This window comes from Lichenostomus cassidix, chromosome 1Aa, assembly GCF_008360975.1.
Source record: "Lichenostomus cassidix isolate B80296 chromosome 1Aa, HeHo_3.0, whole genome shotgun sequence".
In the NCBI taxonomy this organism is placed as follows: Eukaryota; Metazoa; Chordata; class Aves; order Passeriformes; family Meliphagidae; genus Lichenostomus; species Lichenostomus cassidix.
The window spans coordinates 23,876,660-23,896,788 of record NC_139480.1 but is presented as its reverse complement, the minus strand read 5'-3'; the positions used below and the strand labels follow the sequence as shown (position 1 = coordinate 23,896,788).

General features: G+C 42.8%; 1 protein-coding gene across 2 annotated transcripts in view; it reads left to right on the top strand.

Annotated features, from left to right (window-relative positions):
- The first annotated feature begins 3,186 nt into the window (after window positions 1-3,186).
- Window positions 3,187-20,129, top strand: part of MET (MET proto-oncogene, receptor tyrosine kinase) — a 90,239-nt gene continuing 73,296 nt past the window's right edge. Inside the window, exon 1 of one of the 2 annotated variants that reach the window (XM_085042707.1) lies at window positions 3,187-3,333. The gene's annotated coding sequence lies outside the window, so the exon portion shown is untranslated. Of the gene's footprint in view, window positions 3,334-3,431; window positions 3,574-20,129 lie in introns of those variants that run through there. The other variant, XM_085042718.1, reaches the window with a different exon arrangement.

Below are 20,129 nucleotides of genomic sequence, written 5' to 3'. Positions count from 1 at the left end.
CCGCTGTCTTGCTCCTTCTGAAATCATTTACTCATGAGTAAGCCCCGCTAAGTCAGAAGTCTCTGGAGTCTCACAATGACATTTGCATTTTATATCTGTTCCCAAATGTGTGAATGACTGCAGCAGAGGACAAAGAGTAAATCTTCTGATGGTACCATATAGTTGTGGTGCCATATAGTAGAGTGTGGTTCTGCAGAAATGCACAGCAGATTCATGTTTGATTCTTCATGTTTAGAAAAAGTGGTTAAACCCAGATTTACAGAGATACTTAAATATATTTTCCTTATTGAAATTAAGTATTGTAAGACCTGGATACATAGGTCTGCAGATTTCATTTTGCTACCTGCAGTTATGATAAATAACTTCTTAGGTTCTGAACACAAGTCACAATGAAACCCATAAAACCGAAGTGGACAGTTTAGTGTGTTGGGATGCACTACTGCCACTGCACAGAAATATAAATCATCCCGTGTTTTCATTCCTCATGTTTACATCTGGAAGTATAACTTCAACATAGCCTTTCAATTCATTTTTCTAACTCTATGTTTGTATTCTTGGAAATGCGATAGAGTTTGCTCATCAGCTTCCTATCTTGAAACACGTCAGGGCTGGAAAGCATCTGCCAATACACTCCCTGGTGCGTTCCAGTTCCCTTGATGAATAGATCACACTCATAGACTCTCCTTCACACTTTTGAATTGTTTTTTCCAGTGTCGTCAGCTTTCTAAAATGTGTCACATCATCATACTTATGCCAGAGCGCAGAGGACCAGCTCCTTTTGGACAGGAGGGAGGTGTGAGGAAAACCTATAAAAAAAACAGGATGATGCATAAGAAGGTCATAGTTTCTTTTTCACCCAAAGCTGCACCTTAAAGGTGCTACAGGCTTCTGTTCATGGCACACACACATCATTGTAAGCATGATGAAAGGAGTATCAGACAATTATCAAAGCCCCAGTGCAGTGTCACTGTCTTATAAAACTAACCTAAAATAACATGGCATCAGCATGGTCAAAATGGAAAGGAAACATCTGTTTCTCCTTTTTATGTTAGTGACAATCCATTTGTTAGCTTTAGAATAGCACAGGCTGTCCCACTGATAACAGCCTGGGCGCTGGCTGCTCAGCTCAGGCAGGTGCACAGCGAACTCAGGAGCAGACTAAGAAGAGATAACATGAGGGGCTGTCCTTAGGATGAACTCCAGATTTAAATCTTTTTTTTATCACTTTCTTTCAAAACTAATAAGGCAGATTCTTCCAAATCTGGTGTGACTGTATGGGAGTACACTGACTGACTGATCACTAACTGAAGCCCAGTGAGCAGTACAGCCTAATGCTTTTCCCTGGGGGGGCTGGCACTTTTCTAACTATTGCTGAGTATTAATTCAAATAAAGGTTATTTAAGTAAATGGACAGATTTCCAATGACTTCAAAGAAATGAGATCAGATCAGTCGTGAAGTTTAACAAAGTGCTGAATTCTGCACCTGGGACAGAACAACCCTGGATGGATGTACAGACAGACTGGGGAACAAGAAGTTGGAGAGCAGCACTGTGGAAAGGGACCTGGGGGTCCTGATAAATGGCAAGTTGAATGTGAGTCAGCAGTGTCCTGGGAGCCAGGAGGGCCAACCCTGTCCTGGGTGGCATCAGACACAGCATTGCCAGCCGGGCAAGGGAGGGGATTGTCCTGCTCTGCTCTGCACTGGGGCAGCCTCACCTCGAGTGCTGGGGGCAGTTTTGGATGCCACAGTAAAAGAAAAATATAAAGATATTAGAGAGCACCAAAAGGAGAACTACAAGGATGGTAAATGGCCTTGAGGTGAAGCTGTATGAGGAGCAGCTGACGGCGCTTGGTCTGTTCCACCTGGAGGAGACTAAGGGGAGACCTTACTGCAGTCTACAACTTCCTCGTGAGGGGAAGCTGGGGGGCAGGCTGCCCTCAATCACACATTTGTTTTTGCACAGAATCAGCTTATAGCTAGGTTAGATGTCTTTATCACTAGCATCAACAAGTCCATAGGAAAGAAGAGACAGATAAATTGTAGAAGTGCTGCTGCTGAAGACTAGCAGAAGGCTGGCTAACTGCTTTTTTAAAACGTTTTGTTCTGATGTACAGCTTTGTCTTCCTATACACCATGGTGACACCCAGGACCAAAAACAAATACATACAATATTTAATTTTCCTTACAAAATGTTTTGGTGTAAGGTCTGACATTTTTCCCATGGTTAATCGTGAAACTGGGCAGTGTTTCTTACAGTTCCTTGTACTTCACTCATGAAAAATATTCATTGGTTTAAATGGTATGATTAAGGGGAGCAGAATTGGGGCCAAAAAAGGAAGCAAGCAAAGGGAAAATAGATGTCTCCAGTAACTTCTATTGGAATATGGAGCCTTTCACTTAAAATCTGGTTTAAATCAGTAGCTGCTGAAACTTGTTACCAGAAAAAAAAGATGGATCCTTTGCTGCATGCCCCAGTGTTGAGACTTGCACTCTCTCTCGGCAGCTCTGCAAGTGTACAATGCACAGGCAGTATTGCTGAGTGACTCAGTTTCTCAGCACCTCTGAAAGATGAAGTCATCATCTGCTTTGCAAACCTTGTGAGGGAGAAACCCCAACCTGTGCAGTTTAGTACCCTGTAGGAAGCACATGTGGGGGAGACAGCTATTTGACAGTCTAGATAAACTGAGGTCATTTACTTGAATTACATGTGGACAGACATTAAAAGCACAGTCAGCACTGACACCATGATAGGGCAAGATGGGCTAAATTTGTTCACTACTACACAACATGGGGGGGTTCAGGGACAAGCCTAGAGGTGCCCATCTCTTGACCTCTCAGAGTTAGGCTTTCATATAAGTCAGGCTCTGACACCTGATGGTGAGCGCCCAGCGGTCGGGAGTGCAGAGGGAGGCTGTGCCTATACACCACTGGTACCCACTTGGCCTGAAAACGCTCAGGTGCAGGATAAGGTCCACCGAGGGACCATCTGGGGAGTGACAGCCATCCCCCCTGTCCTCGGGCTGGGGGCGCCGGACCGGGAGGGACGAAGGGAAGAAAGGAGGGGAGGGGGAGCGAGAGAAGGAGGCCCCCCCTCCCTCCTTCCCCCCACCGCGCTCCCGGGCTCCTGCGATGTGGTGAGTCACAGGCAGGTCAGGACCGCGCCGGAGGGGCGGAGGGAGCGCGGGGACCGGCTGATTTACCGCTGGGAGCCGCCACCAGCGCGGCGGAGGCGCCTGAGGGAAGGGCGCGGAGAGCCGCCCCGCAGCCCAGGTGCCGTGCGGGAGGGAGGGACGCCCCTGCCCGCCGGGGCGCGCAGCCCCTGCCGCCCCCAGGTAGGGACAGCAGCGCGGGGCTGGGGCCGGGGGGACCCTGAGCCCGCGGGGCGGAGGGGAGCGGGGCGGAGAGGAGCGGCAGAGCGGGGCCGCGGAGGTGCGTCGGGCTGCGCCCCGCTCCGCCCCGCCCGCCCGGGCTGGGCCGGCTGCCGGGCGAGGAGCGCGGAGCCAGCCCAGCCCGCCGGGGTGCAGCGCTCGCCCCTCCGGCGCTGGTGCAGGCGCGCAGCCCGCTCCGCTCCGGTAAGGACCGGCACCCGTGGGGGAACGCGGGGAGCCAGACGAGCCGGGAGCGGGGGCGACGGGCAGCGGCACGGTGCTCTGCGCTGCGCCCCGCCCGGGAACTTCGCGGGAGCGCGGCAGCGCCCGCGGCCGCCGCTGCTGTGCCGTGCCGTGCCATGCCGGGCCGGGCGCCGCGGGGGCAGGTGATAGCGGTGCGGAGCTGCCGGCTCGCCCCTGCCCCGGCCGGGCTCCGCAGGGCGCTGGGACCCGGGGACGCCGCGACGGCGCTGCCGCGGGAGGGTAGGGCAGGGCGGGCAGCGCTTCCCGGGCAGCGCTCCGCGGGTAGGGCGGGCGGCGCTTCCCGGGATGCTGTGGGCAGCTGCCCCTTGGCCGCAGCCCGAGCCGCTGCCCCTCCCGGCCCTTGCCGCTCAGCGGGCGCGGCAGGAGCGCGCCGCGGGGCAGTGTCCGGCAGTGCAGCCTGCAAGTTCCAACTCGGAGACGGTGGCTCCGCGTTTGTGGTGGCCGGTCCGTGAGGCGTGGGGTGAGCCTGCGGGATTCCCCAAGTTGGGGATGCGTACTTTGCGGTTGTGCGGCGTTCAGAGTCTTCCTTGTGGTGTGGCATTTTTTTGTTGTTGCGGATTTTTTCCATTTTTAAAAGCAGAATTTGCTTCGAATGGTAAATAAATCGCAAAGGGCTAATACAATGGCATTCCACCACTGTTTCCATGTCAGCATTAAATTAGGTGGTCTTTGGCTTTATAAATACTTAATGCGCTCCTTAGAAATTGGAAGTTTTGCACATACATCAATAGGGATTAATAATCAAATACCAGTGTTGTTTAACAAACTGTGCGTTTGTAACCCGTAGGAGGTTATTCAGGCTGCAAGCTGCAGTGCACGCTTTTCCCGAAGAGCCTATGCCCTGTGTGGTAGTTCATTCGCTTTCATCCCACAGGTGCTTTTTGCATTGTCCAGCAGCAAAAAGAGGATGGTATCTCTTTTTTGTTCTTTTTTTTTTCTTTTTTTCTTTTTTTTTTTTTGACATCTGAGAGGTTTGGATTCATAATCAGGCAAGATAAAGTGTCTCACATGTTTCTCAGAGAGCTGGTTAAATGTTTACAGATCATACACTGCAAGAGCAAAAAGCTAGCCTTTGGCAGGAGCTGCATGTTGAAAACAAAGTAACTTGGAGAATGACTGTATCACTTGTTCTTTGTGCCCTAATCCTTCTTCAGCTCTATATGATTCTTTTTCTGTCTTCTAATACAAACTGAATCATTTGGAAACTGGAATATTTTGTAAAACATTCATCTCACTATTTACAGAAGAGAGAGTCAGCTCCTGTGCCTTTTTGGTGGGGAGTGAATGAATTGTCTTTAATATCCTATAAGGCTTTTTTTCCTTTTTTTTCTTTTTCCTCTTTATTTTTTCCTCTCTTTAGAGGTTAACCACTGCATAGCAGTTCTTTATTGGTAAGCTAAAGTGCACATGTTGTGGCTGGAGAGTGGTTCATAGACGTGTCATTTGCTCTGTGTTGATGACAGTGCAGCCATAGATGGATGGTAGCTCACTGAGTCAGGACAAGGCAGCTAGAAAGCCAAAATTCAGCAGAGGTTCAATGAAAGGCACATGAATGCAAAACTAAGTGGCAAGTGTTGTCTTCCCAGGTCTGCCTTTCCCATCCTGATTTTCCTGCATTTATGGTTTTCTGGTACATTAGCTGATGACCCGTAACCTCTCCTTGTTTGTCCGAAGCAATCAAAGGGCCAACCCACCTATTCTCATTCTTCTATGATCTGCAAATGCCCGTTCTGTATTTTTCAACTCAGATGAGAAATTCAAAGCCTGCTGCCTCCCAAATCTGGCTTCCAGAACTCCAGAGACTAACTGGCACAGCTGGCTCCAGTGCAAGAGCAGCAGTCTTGCCTTCGCAGCCACAAAGGGAACCTGATGCCGGCAGCATGCTGTGCTGGGGTAGCCGGAGAGCCAGAGCTGCAGCAGTGGGAGTCACAGAGCACTGGGTGATCTGCTTTGTGCCACGATTGCTTTGTGGTGGGGATGTGTCTAGACTTTATTTGCTTCAGGCAGAGAGCAAGAAGAGGTCCTACATCTCCATCTGTGTTTGTGAAATATCTAGTGTAAGGGCTATGCTGCTTGCGCTCTCTCAGCATTGCATATAATTTCTTGAACAAGAAAGGGATAGGGTAGCTAAATAGCATTTTCTGAAACTACAGAAACACAAAACTTAATAGGGAGTCACAAGGATTTGTTTGGTGCAAAGCAGAAGGAATGGGGTGTAGTGCAAACACACCTTCCTAAGATTTTGGGTGGCAGTACCACCTTTGAGGTGGGTTCCTGTGAAACCCTCATGTCCAGGCTTTCTACATCCCTGTTGCTACCTTGTTGTCCATCCTTTAAGCCAGTGGCACAATTTCATGTTTCATTAGGCTGTTACCCTCAGATGAGCCATCAACCTGTGCATCTTGTCAGCTGTTGTCACAGCTGGTGATTTTGCTTCCTGTGCAAAGGTTGTGTTTGGTAATTAAACCCATGCAGCGCACCACTGGTGGTCAAGCCACATAGCCCAGAGCAGCATGCCATCACCAAGGAGGCAGGGCCACAGCTCCATTCTCCATTCCTCCAGGATTCTGAGGATGGCATCTCCTTGCTACAGCCAAGATTAGGAGGTTTCTGTTGTTCTCTTATAAAAATGTTGTGTTTTTCTTAGCAGTGGCTTTAAAAATCTCTATCTCATACATACCAACTGATGCGAACACGTTAGCAGAAGCCATTTTTAAATCAGTTTCCTTACCCAGGGGAAATGTAGTATAGACAGGGCCTTCAGGAAACGAATAATTAGGTGACCTTTTCCCCCCCAGAATATCAGGTCTGTTTTATGTAGAGCTGTTTGAAGTCACACAAATTCTCATTACTCTCCAAATCTCTAACCTTGCCTTGTTTAAGATACCTTTTAGGAAATCAAATCAGTGTTTCAATCTAATTTCCAAAGGCATTCAAACACATGGTATGTGTGCTAACTTGTTTCCTCTAGCATTAACAAATCTAGCAAATTGCCAAGCTATTTGCCTTGAGGAAAACTATGATGTTGTACAAGAAGATAAAGTATTCTTTTCCTCCAATTTTAAACATTAAAAAAAGAAAAGAGGTAAAGTTATCAAACCACATTAGTCCAGGATATAACTCCTTTGAAGCAAACAGTGTTCCCAAGCAGATTGCCATGTTTTTTGATCTGTTCTGGGACTTTTTAGTCACGCTGTGATCTTTTTCAGTCACTTGATGTTGCTGGATGGCAACTGAGTCCCCTTGGCTCAGATGGACTTTCATTGAATTAGTTGCAATTGAGTACACCAAATATGAGAGTGGAAAATGGAAGTGGAGATAAAGAAATTGAGGGGCTTATAACACTCAAATTTTAGGAATTTTAAAATGCTCATATTTGAAGGAGAGGCTGTGTACATAAGCCAGGCACAAGGGTGCATGGGGTGCAACTGAAGCAGTGATGGCCTGAAACTCTCTCCTCTGCCTCTCCTCCTAGCATGCCAGTCTCCAGGGAAGCAAGTGCTCCAGAACATTTAATTTTTCAAGCACTTGTCAATAACAGAAGAGTTTCTGCAATGCTGAGGAGCTTAATAAGCACAAAATACTTAAAATGCTTTTTTTTTGTGCATCTTACAGCTCTGTTATAGTTTCTTCTGCTTGTCCCAAGAAAAAGAACTTGCAATTGTCCTTTTGTATGGAAGGCAGCAAAAGGTTCTTGTTTGCATTCATGATAAATTTGGTTGCAAATGCATGTGAAAGGAAAATTGCCAAATGCTTTCAGAAGATTTTCATTTTGCTCAAGTGTTCACACCATGGCCATCACCATGGTATTTGATAGCTATCCACTTTGTTGTGTACGTTGCAGCTTTAGCCTCACACTGAAGGGTCACACTGGCATATATTTTTTTCCTGTAGTCATACAGAAATAACCATTTTTTTATAAGTTGCTTTTCTATCATAGTTCTTTCATTTTGATATTTATTCAGCTAAACAGTATCAGAATCTTTTTGACATATATGGTTATCATTTCTGCAAAGAATCGGTGACCTAGCTTGATAAATTTAAAAGTTCAGCAATAAACCTAAATATGTGACATTTATTGAAATTCATTCTTTGCAATGGAGCTACTTTCTTTCAAAAATATTGAGAATAGTAAGGGATTGCATCTGCAATTTGATTAAATCTAGAGTTGTTACCATTTGCCTTCTGAAAATTGATTCCCTCCCCTCCCTATCCCCCAGCTTGACATGCTTATTGATTAAAAATTCTGCACTGGCCTAAGCCAGCATATATTTTTTAGTGTTTGTGTGCTTCCTGTGCAAGTTCAGACAGGCTTTCAACTGTGGAAGCCAACTCTATTCCTTAACTATTGGAAATTGTAAGGTTCCTTAGTAATTGTTTTAAACTATATGATGACACATCTTTGAACCCCATTGTACGAAGGAAAAATACCTTCTGACTGGAGAGAGGTTTCCTGTTTATATGTGTGTTTGCTGGAATTAAGACTTCCCCTGTGTGTTGGCTGAGTATTTTTTTGTAATCCAAAATGGCAACATAGAAATCACCTCCAGAGTTTATTTTTTGGACAGGATACAGGTCTTTTATTTTCAAAATAGCATGGCTCTGGAGTTGATGATGAAGCACAGGGGCCTCTTAGTTACACTCCTTCAAGCAGACTCAGTTAACTGGGGAGGTACACTTATAAAGACAGCTAGATTTAGGCAATAAGTAATTAATTTTTATTGACAATTTTATACAATGTAAGTTGTTCACTTCCCACACAGGAAGTTTTTGGCTCCAGGCATATTTTCTTTCAGCATAAGGATCTGAAATTTGCCAAATGGATAATTTGTTTTATAAAATGGCTAGAATCCTAGCTTTAGTTGTGACTGAGAAGAATCACATAAAATTATCTACTTCTCTTTGAAAAGAGCAGCCCAGCAGGTGGCCTCCACATGGTAGCCCAACTGCAGGAGGCTGCATGTACTACCTGAAGGGCTTTCAGCTGTTTAGATATGGGCAGGTGACCAAAAAATAGAGCATATATAATACTTTTGCCTTTTGGTTATCTGGGGTGTGTAGATCTGTGGCCTTGCAGTGTGCCCTTGCACCCTGCATGCTGCAGCTGGACCTCCTTCAGAGGAGAGAGGTGATGTCGTGAAACTCAGAGAGGCATTTTACCTTCAGTAATAACCAGGCTGGACCACCATGAATTTAGGCAGTAAAGTTACAGTTATTTATGAAATACAGTGTTAAAGTTTCTGGTTTGCTTCAAATAATGCTCATTTTAAACAACTATCTGGGACTGGGAGAAACCTGGACTAATGGACTGATTACACCGAGCATTTGTTAGGGCTGAGAGCCACATGGCCCTGGTGTGGGATGTCCACACCCAGCCCCAGCTTTGCTGGCTGCTACCCCTGCCCACATCTGGCAGAACATGCCCTCTGCTGAATTCTAGTCCCTTTATCACCCACTGCAAACACTCAGACCTGCAACGCACGTGGATCTTGGGAAACTGGCTTTTTTTTACGTCTTTTTGTGGTTCTGCTCCTTTTCTGGTAAGGATCTAGAGGAAGACTGTGGTTGTCCCTGGGAGTTTTGCCATTGACTCTTCAGACACTGGATTTAGCTCTTCTTTTTTGTATGTCTGCACAGCATTTGAAAAAGGGATTTACTCTTCTTTGACTTTAATAGAAGGTTGATGTATCTTTTTCAACATAATCTTTTTTTCTCATTAATAGTTGTACAAGTTGTTAAGCCCTGCAGGAACTATTAATTTTCACCTAAATTTTGTGGAAATAAATCCTTTTTGAGCATGTTTAACAAAGAGATGAAAACAATTATAATCTACAGTTAGAATTCCAAACTTACTTATTTAATGTTTCTTAATGTTTCTTTGAGCTGGATCCTGAACCTCACCTTTCTTTTACTTTGTTTTGGAGCTGTTCTAAGTAGTGAGATTTCAGGCTTGATAGAGGTCTGTTGTGCCATTTTGAATGCCTAGAGACATACATGACTTTTTATTGTTTTGTCTTTAGCTTTATCATAAATAGAAGTGCTTTTTGGATTGGTTGACCCAAACTAAATCACCAGAATTTCAGGACCGTCAGAGATATTCATTAAGACATTGAGGTTTTCTTCTCCCTGCCTACACACCCGCATCATAGAGGATCCTGTGAGGATAAAAGTAGCAAATTTCCAAGTAAGCCCAGCATTCCAAGTGGGCCCAGAGAAAAGTCCAAAATCTGTGGATTGTCCCAAAGTATAACTAGAAAAGAACAAACTGAAATAACTCCAGAAGCTTCATTTGTCTTAGACATATGCTGGGGTAACTCAGGCTTGGATTGCTCTCTGTCTTTGAGACAGTTATACAGTCAAAAGTATATTAGGATTTCTGTTACAGGATTTATATATCCTTTTATCTGTTGCTATTATATACCCTGATATCTGTTACAGGTATTATTATATATGTTTTCATATGCCTTCTCATCCAAATACATCAGATTTTGTTAGTTAGGTCTGAGAAAGCAGGATAAAGCAGAACCAGGCAGCTTTGCTGAAGATGAGAGGTGTTGGTAGTTGAATTAATGTCAAAAGTTGATTAATTGCTCTTTCCTAATGTCATTGAAAATGTTAAATGAATTACTTGAGTTATATTCAGTTTTCCTGTCTACTTCTAGAAAGGGGGTACTAATTTTGCATGTTATATATTACTGTCCTGTAAAAACCTTTGCTTAAACTCTTTAGGTTTATTGCTTTTGCTCTTTGGATTAGAGGCCAATATTTTTCCAGAGGAGAAATGTTTCTTGTTAATACTCAGTATCCAATATCATTCTTACAAATGCCCAAAGCTGCAGTAAAAAAAAATACAATCGCAATATTAATAATCTTTTAAAGAGTAGGTAGAATGCAAACAGTAATGGGCTCTAGTAAGCAGCGAACCAATATGGAGCTCCCTGTGTGATAAAGCACTTCTGCATCAGAGAAAATAATCCAAATTTCACCCTGAAAAATGTATTTACCATCCATTCAGATGACTGGAAAATGTTCATGTTTGAAGATTCAATTTAGCTTGCAGTAGATGATTGAAAACTATCTTAACTGTTGTTTAACTCTTCTGATGGAGGAAAACTTTGATGAAGGAAAACTCTGAACACTTTGCTGTTGCCTTCCTGTGCATGTTCAAGGATGGAGTGCTGCATGATGATGAATTTTGTCACTGTGTGTGTTTGCAGCACTTCCAAATAGTAAATGGGGGCTGTTCCCCCAGGCAGGATATAGGTGCCTTTAGTTAAACTCAGGGTGTCCAGATACAAGTAAATTCTATCACCTTCCGTGGAAACTATGCAAGAGTTCAGAACAGACAGAGGACCCAGATGTGCTCTGTGTCTTTATTTCTGTCCTTTACTTCGATTTCTTCATTTCCTAGTATTTAGGGTTTATTAAGCCTATTGTAGTCAGAATCTGAAATTCCCAAATGTCTGTTTTTCCTGGTATTGCAAACACTGGCCTTACAAACAAATCACTAGAGAATACGGCAACATTTCACTGTGCCATTTTCCCTTCTGAGAGGATTATGTTGCTCCATTTCTGGGGATATCCTCTCCTGTGATGTTTTCAAGAACTTGTCAGCTCTCCACCATAAATTTCCACAATGGGAAAATCCTATTGAATCTAGCATGGGAATCTTATCATAAGTTTTTGAGTTATCCTATGAAATTTAATATTCAATCTGTTTGTGCTTCAGAACTGCAAGATGTTAAAATCTCATTGCATTTTATCTTCCATCAAATCCCATAGAATTCAGTTATTAATTCTATCATATTCCATTTGATTTTTGTCCTTTTTATCCCGACCTTATGTATAAAAAAGAGATGGATTGCAAGACATATCTATTTGTGAGAAAAGGATGATTGTGTCCTTCTCCTGGTTATGTTCAAAAAGACCTCACCAACAACAGTACACTTTTTTTTTCCTGGTTGACAATGGGAGGCTACATGACAGGAGATGATCTGAATGCAGAACACACTAATAGAAATTGAGAGAGATGGGAGCCAGACAGAAGGTAAGTAAAGTCAGCACAAGAGTACATGAAATCACAAAAATCATTAATGACCTTCTGATTGCAGAACTGAACACCATGACTTTCATGCAGGGCTAAAAAAAAAAAAAAAAGGAAAACACCTTGTGTGGTCATTTTCAGTTAGAAGGACTGTTTCCCAGTTCTGTGGAGTTTTCTTTCCTTCTGGAAACATGTTTACAAAAATAAGTGTTTGTTCTTCTTCAGATGTAAGCTGCCATGAAAAAATCAGCTGGGGCAGAGCACAGAAACAACTTTGCTGTTTCCTGAAGATGACTGAGTTTGGATTTTTTTTGTTTGTTTTCAAGTTGAGAAGTTTTCATATAACATGCTTTGAAAGAATTTCTTTTATGCAAATAATGCCATAATTCTCTTGTAAATGAAACACAAGCTGGGCCAGCCTCTGTCTGCAGATAAGCAGGAATGGCTTTCAAGGTTCCCCTGAGTGCAGTGGGAGAGCTCCCTGCTTATCTGAGGAGAGTATGTGCACCCAAAATCCCCGCAGGGCACAAAAATAAGGTAACAACCAGTGAATTGTTCTCACAGTACAAAAAGCCATTCAGGAAGCAGCTAGGAGCAATAAGAGGTAGCTAAAAAATAAGAAAGTACCACTTCCCTGGCTGCAAAAGGGAAATTTGAAGGTATGTTATTTACTGAGACCACCATCACATGCTATTAATAGGGGTAAAAGCCCATCAGTCAAATATTTGACCAGTCATGGTTTATAGGGATTTCAAAGACTTATGGAAAGATAATGCCTGTGTCCATTAGCTAGTTACTTGGAAATGCAGCGTTGGTTAATTCAGCCTTTCTTTAAAGAGTAATGATTATCTTCATTAACAATATATAAGATATTTAAAGATTTACTCTTCTGCACCTATCATCCCTGTTATATCTTCTGCATCTCAGTATTTACCCTGTATCATCTATTGCTCATTTTAATTGAGGTAGTATTGAGATTCTGTCATTGCAACAGATCTGTCTTTCAGGCTGTTTTAAGCACCCCTTTCTCTAGTCCTTAGTCAGCTCAGCTATCGCAGGAATCAATGAGAATAATGTTTGCATAGAGAGTTTGGAGTCAAGTCTTGGAAAATATGATGGCTTCACAGTGAAGGAATGTAGCTTGTCCTGACCTAGCTTAGGAAAGCCTGAAACCAGGCTTCTGTGTGAAAGCCAGGTGTGTAAGAGTTCAGCTCTGCCCATCATCACCCCAAACATCTGTATCTTGTTCAAATTTAATATGCTTAAATGAGTAACTATTAATCACATTCCATATTTTTTTCTCTGAACACAACATACATGGTGCTAACAAGCAATGCAATTGAATTTGAATGTTTTTAGTACGAGCAGGGATGTAAAAGAAAATATTCCTGCTAAATGACAGTGACCTTTGTTCAGTGCCCAAAATACTGACTTAAATATCAACTATTTAGTAAAGCATCATTTTGTGATGCTTTACTAAAGGAGCAATTGTTTTACTGTAAAGTCCTAAATTAGAAACATACATTAACTGACCAATTTCCAGTTTTACCGCTGCCATTTTATTTTCCTTTTGGATAAACAGACCAAGCTTAAAATTTACAGGGAAGATCCAGAGAGGCTACTTTGGCATCTAAAATGGGGTTTAGAGTGAGTTCAGGGCACAAGTCCAACAAAGGGATCTAAAAAGCCAACACTCACTGGCCACAAAGATTTCAGGTGCTTAGATTAACCAGTGTCTGCACTTTGTGCTGAATCTTCCCTGGATCTCACCTGAGCTGGAGCTCTGGAAGGGAAGACATCACGTGGAGCAGTAAGAGGCTCTCAGTCCTGGCTGGGTTACAGCTCCCAGCCAAGCTCCTTTGCAGTGCCCAGACAGGATGGAGCCAGGCACGGGTCCTGCTGCTGACAGGCAGCCTCCAGCACCACACTCCATCCCCTCTCTTCCTCCCAGCTGGCTTGGCTCCAAAGCATCAGGACAGCTTTGCCTAGGTGAACTTACATTTCACTGTCTGCATCTTCCCACCAGGACAAGAAGAGGAGGAGAGTGAGGAATGGCTGTGGGGTGGTGGATTGCTGGATCTCATGGCAAAAGGGCAGGAGAGTGCAGGCAGGGGCTGTGGGTACCTGGGAGAGGGCAGGGGGTAGAGAGCAGGAGAGCCAAGCCCTAGTCCCAGATTTAGACCTTTGGCCAGCATGTTTGTGCAGGGATGAGGACCATGGTTTTAAATCAGTCCCATCCTACAGCCCAGTCTTTTTGTGCTCTATCTGTAGTAAACACCAGCATGTAACCTTTCGTGTTTTGGAGGTGTTTTGTAAGAACAGATCCATTTCTCCTCAGTTCACCCCTATGAGAAAGGTAAATACCCTCTGAAGTTTGGAAACAGCCTCTTTGCTTATCTCACAGACTCCTTGAATGTGGCTCCAGATTTCCAAAGGAGGGATAACAGGGTCTGATCACGTCCAAGACCTCATTCTGGGCCTGGTATAAATGAGAACCCCTGCAGAGCAACAGTTGCACATTTGAGCTCCCCAGGTCTCCCCAGGCTGAAAGAAAGTAAATGAAGCAGCTGAAAAATCCTTTCAGAAACAAACACCAAAAAAAAAGATCCCATTAGCATGAAAAACCTCACACTGCTCAGCCATCCCTGAACTCCTTCTTCAAACTATTGAGCTTTTCAGCATCTTCTGAAGGTCAACACAATATTTCAGAATAAAAGCTGTGGCTGACGGACCCTTGCTGAGGGACATCTGCCAAAAAAAAGGGAGTTGAGGCTGCTACAGATCAGCCACTCTCCTGATTGCAGCTGTGACACTGTTGCCTCTGGTGAGAGCCAGGATGTCAGATAGGCAGGTCCCAGGCCATTTGGGGATTTATGAACGCCAATACCGTAAAGTCCTTGGAAGGCGATCATGAATCACGGGTTCGCAGCACGGCAGCGGTCAGGCCAATGAGCCGTCATTAACTCCATTTCTAAACTGAGTGAAAGTAGGGCATCAGTTAAAGTGCACTGCAATAACATAAACTTACAGTGACAAAAGCGAGGTCAGCATTAAAAAGAAAAGGTCATAACCTCCTAACCAAACACAGATGGGAAATTAACAATATCCTTGACATTGTTCCTCTTTGATTATCAAAAAGCTGCTATGAAGCTAAGTAGACCATCAGGTTATTAACTTTGGTATCAGATAAAATATTAAGCTGAGACATAAATAAAGACCCCATTACTTTCACTAGCAGCTTTACAAACACAGCCAATTCGGTTTTATTTGTATCTGAGTGTTTGCACCACGTTTTCACTTGGGGCAAAGACCACCAAAGCTTTGCATAGAGGTGGTTTGTGTTTGGCTGGGCTGATTATCTCAAACACAGCATTACACAATCATGGTTATACCTTGTGGAGCTAGCTTGGGCATGGAAGGAGTGCTTTCCAGCACTGAGTATAAAAGTCACGGATAAATCAATATCAGCCCAATGGACTGTGCGAGGCCAGACCAGTTCAGCAGCCTCACAAAAGCTCCAGGATGCAAGGAGATGACTTGGAAGCAACCTAAAGTCCCCTGTGCAGTGCTGACAGACACCCACAAGCAGAGCTTTTTCTTGGTTTTTCCTTTCCCTGGATAAGCCACCCCCAGCAGACTGGGCAAACGAGAGCTGAGGGTCTCATTCCAGCCTTTGGGCCAGCTCTCCAAATCTGTGGGCCTAATTACTCATACAGATGTGCTGATCTTGCTGAGACCCTGCACAGTTTGACCGTGGCATCTCAGCCTGACCAGCTGTGTATCAAGTAAAACATCAGCAACCTACTGGAAATCCTTGACCCTAAGTTTTGTCACTAATTTGCCTTGTGGCTCTTGGAGAAACATTGACTAAGAAGGGTGAAGTCATGGCACACAGTGGCATGCTTTATGTGTGCCCACCAAGCAGAAAGCCACTGCCTGACACCATCCTGCCAGCTCTTTCAGAGAAAAGAACAGAGCCAGCACAATTTCTTTTGCTTGGTATCCTAGGTATTTGTACCACACCTTGGAAGAATTCAGGGACTTGCTCGGTTTTAGATGCTGATATTATATTTACCATGGCATTCAAAGGAAACTTGATAATTTTTTGGGCTTGTAGATCCATTGGTACCATTCTAATAAAATATACCTTATCATCACTATTTTGGTGTGGTTGTCATATAATAAGCTTTACCATCCACATCTATTGACATACAGAATTTTTTTTAAGACATTAATGTTTGGCTATGAAGAGTTATTATCTCAGGGCCTCCTAAGAACCATTAGCAGCAAATGACAATTAAACTGCAGGAAATATCCTGCATCAAGATCATTCATAATTGCTGTTAGAACATTTAGATCAAATCTGTATGCTGTCTTGGTTACTCATGACTATCTGCCTTTTAATCTTTTTCATTTTTATGACCCATGCCATTCCTTTAATTATCACAGTATGGAAGGCTGTTAACTTTACAAGACAGAAAAGGCTTCCAAAATATGCTCTGCATTTCAACACAAAAATTCAGGTAGATGTATGTTATAACCATAAAACAAAGTAGAAAATCTAAGTGAGAGTAGTGGAGAGAATTGAGCTAAAACTGTGCTTGCAGCCAGGTTTGCCAACTTGGCTCTTTACAAAAGGAGGAACTACATTCCAAGGAAATTACACTGTCCCTGTTCAGTACAGAAAACCACAAAATGCTCAGACTCATGCAAAAAAGTTGATCAACAGGATCAACTCAGAAATGCAAGAAAGTTGCTTTCTCCTACTATAAGGTCTTTTTATCACACCAGAAACAAAGACTTGCATCTTTACCTGAGCTTGTGTGACTTCTTCAGTCCACCAGGGCATGTCTGCTTTTATCTCAACTGACTGGAAACTGATAAAGCCCTTAGCTTTGTATATACAGTGAAAATACATAAGAGATTAATTAGTCTGTTCAAACATGAAAAATTTGAAGTGATCCCCAAATATCTCCATATGCACTAATCTTAACCAAAAGACCAACACTGCCCTGTGTTATTAGTCATGACATGTACAGCATCAAGCATAGCTCACTCACACATAGCTCTTTTTCAACTTATACTGAACCTTTGGACTGAGTAAGATGTTCATATGTCAATTGTCAGGCTCAGTTATTGGCTGCAGATACCAAGCTGAAGTCTGTGCTAGAACTGGGTTTATTTTACTTCCAGTGTAGTGGTAAAGAGCCAGAACATCACAGGTATTTTCTTACTGAAGTTCCTCAATTGCTGACTGGCATTTCAGATGAACATTGCAGAATGGAACAATTGTGTTGTTCAAACTTTGCTTTCTATTTTCCTGTTATTGCTAAACAATACTACAGCTTCCATCCTTATCATCCAGATGAGGAAAGCTGCCTTTTTGTATTGAAACATCCAAATCCATCTGGAAATATATGCATGAAGAAACAGTGAAGGTTCTGCCTTATTTTGGGTATTTCCTCCCTGGTTTTCAGATATTCATTGTATATTTTGAACTTCTAGTTCTTTGTGGAATTGATTCCTCAGCCCTAAAAATGAATACTACTTCCTCACATGAGAAATTTTTCTCGATTGCAAGAAATGATGTATTCCACTTATTAATCTTTTAGAGCAATATATAGCTCTTGATCTGTTCCACTCATTTGTAATATATCAGTGAGTGTTTGCTGAGGTTCATTACAAAAGAACCAGTAGGGCCATTGTAGCCTATCACAACAAAAAATGATTAAATAAATCCAATTGTGCTAGAGACCCATGACATAAGTTGGCTTTAGGATGTTAAGTTCTGAAGCAAGTTTCAAATAAAACACTCTACTGCACTGCAGGACACCTCAAAAAAAAAAAGCCAAATGAGTGTAAGAATAGCATTTTCTCCACTGCAAATGCTAGATTAGTGTTCTTGTGGTTTAAAGCCTGTTAAAAATAAATGTGCTAGACAACAAAAATGCTTCTTTTGATAGCTGCTGTGAATTACAATGGTATATTGGACCCAGTAATGGACCATGTATATTAAAGAGTGTATTTTATGCAGGGATAATTTAAATTCTTTTTTTATGTGTTTGAATATTGTAAGAAAAGGCTTACAGATCAGTTGAACCTGCTAATGAAAGCAATTTCTTCTGACACACATGACTGCACTGTGTATGTAGAGGATTTAGTTAATGGTAGATCCTCCAGCAATTGCCTAGACTGTGCCCTGCCCAACAGTTCTTCTCCATCAGCCATCTGCATGCACACACACCTCTTGGAATACCACAGAAACCTCCCAGCTCTGCTATCAATGGATTTATGACCTAAACCACTGCTAATAAATTTGTTAACTCTATACACTGGAAAACTGCATTGTGTTAGAGTGCATACCATGCTGTAGGAAAATTATGTTGGCACCATAGTCAGGATGAGTGACCTGAGCTAGAGTTGAAATAGTGCTGAAGACAAGGGAATTTTAACTCAGACTAGCCATTTCAATTCAACTCAGGGATCATTTGTATTTTTGCTGCTGACTTGCTCAATTTTCTTTTTCTCTCTATTATCTTAAGGTAACTAACTCAGTTCCGATTTTAAAACATTTTTTTACCTGTGAATATAGAAAACAGGTTACCCTCACTGTTTTACATATAATCAACCTTGTGCCCAGGTGCAATTGGTTAATTGAAAAGTCTGATGAAGTCTGATCCATTGTGAGCTTAATTTGTTGAAGCTGATGCCAGTGCTGTGACAGATTTGCAGCAGCTGATTAAAGCTGGATGGATGGAGCTGTTATCATCCCCTCTCATTTGCCCTGTCCTCTTAAATGGTGATGCTCTCTCCATGGCACAGCCTCTGATCCACAGGGAATCAGGTCCTGAACTGGCACAGATTTTGGTCCAAAATAGTAAAGCAAACTGAACTCTCAGGAGAAGTAGTCACTAGGGTTATTCTATATAAATTTGCCAGCACAACTCTGTCAGAGGCCAGAGAACAAGATGTACTATCCCACTGGAAAAAGAAAAAAAAACATACTATTAAATATTTCTTCAAAGTGGTGAAAAGGCTACCATCTGCTGACAATAGAGCTTTTGAAACATGAATTAACATGACTCTGCTGTTACCTAACCTGAAAGGATCTATCTGAGGACTGAATATGTTCTTGTACAAACATGCTGTCCGTGGGATAAAAGACCCTGTCATTTCCTTTTCTGTAATAAAGCAAGGAAAAATAAGATGCACCAAACAACCTACAAAATGCTTTCATGTTAGCATGTTGTCTGAGCTTGTGCAGATCCAGAGTGCTGGCGATCAGAGCTAAATGGGACCCAAGTTTCTGAAATGAGGGCAAGGAAAACAGGCATGGCTGTGTTTTCTGGCTTCCTTGCATTTGCCAGCCTGAACATTATTCGGCAATAAGGCCAGGCATGACTTGTCAGTACACTGGCAAACAGTGCAAAGGAGAGGTACGTTGTTCGATATTTACAAATTACCACCCAGGCCATAATTAGAGGGAGTGAAACTTGTAGGAAGAAGATTGCCATTAGGAAACTCTTAATTGTACAAAAACACTCAAGACCAAGCCTGAATCCATCAGGAATATCGCACCAGCCATAGCACTTGAGGTTGCCAATCTCACTAATATGACACATCATTACCAACCACTTGCAATGGTTAACCAAAATCTATTTTCTCATCAGTTTTACTGGCTACTATCTGATGAGGGATGGAAAAATGAGCACATCATGACACTGGCTTTGAAAATAACTCTTACAAAAGGAATAATCCATGGGCAGCTATTGCTCACTGGTAGCTATCACAGGCCAAAGCATACAAGTCATCTATAGGCACACGAAGGAGACACACATGACAGGGAGGTCACAAAAGGTTGAACAGCATCCATCATTCAAACCAAGCACAGAAACAAAGAGATTCCTTGTTTTCCTTCTGCAACTGATGGACAGCTGATAGTTCTTTGACTTGTATCTGTAGCACAAGTATTTTGATTCTAACTCATAAAAACTCTTTAAGTTCAACAAATTACATTTGAGTGTATGCTAAGGAGAACTGATTGACCTTTGAGGAGAGGCAAGACTGAATTTTTAATTCACCAAAATTTCTCTGCTTCTTGCTTCTTCAGGATATATTCAGGTGAAGTGTATTTGCAGTGACCTGGTCTGGAGGTTACAAAAGAGCAGCTCTGTGCTGGAGGTTACAGTGTTGGAATAGAGAAAGGATCTGGGTGAGATGCACATGAAAAGAGGCACCAAATGTCCTGAGACCCTGAGTAAGGAACTGCAGAGTTTATATGATGTGAGGACTGTGAAGTACATTTTACTCTTCACATGATTCCTGTGTCCTTCCTAAGCTATAAATGTCTCACTGTAGGGCACATTCCTTCTATTTTCTGGCACCTTGAGGGAAGGTTCACAGTATATTGGAGACATGGACTGTGGGAAACATCTTCCCTAGAAAGCTGCCC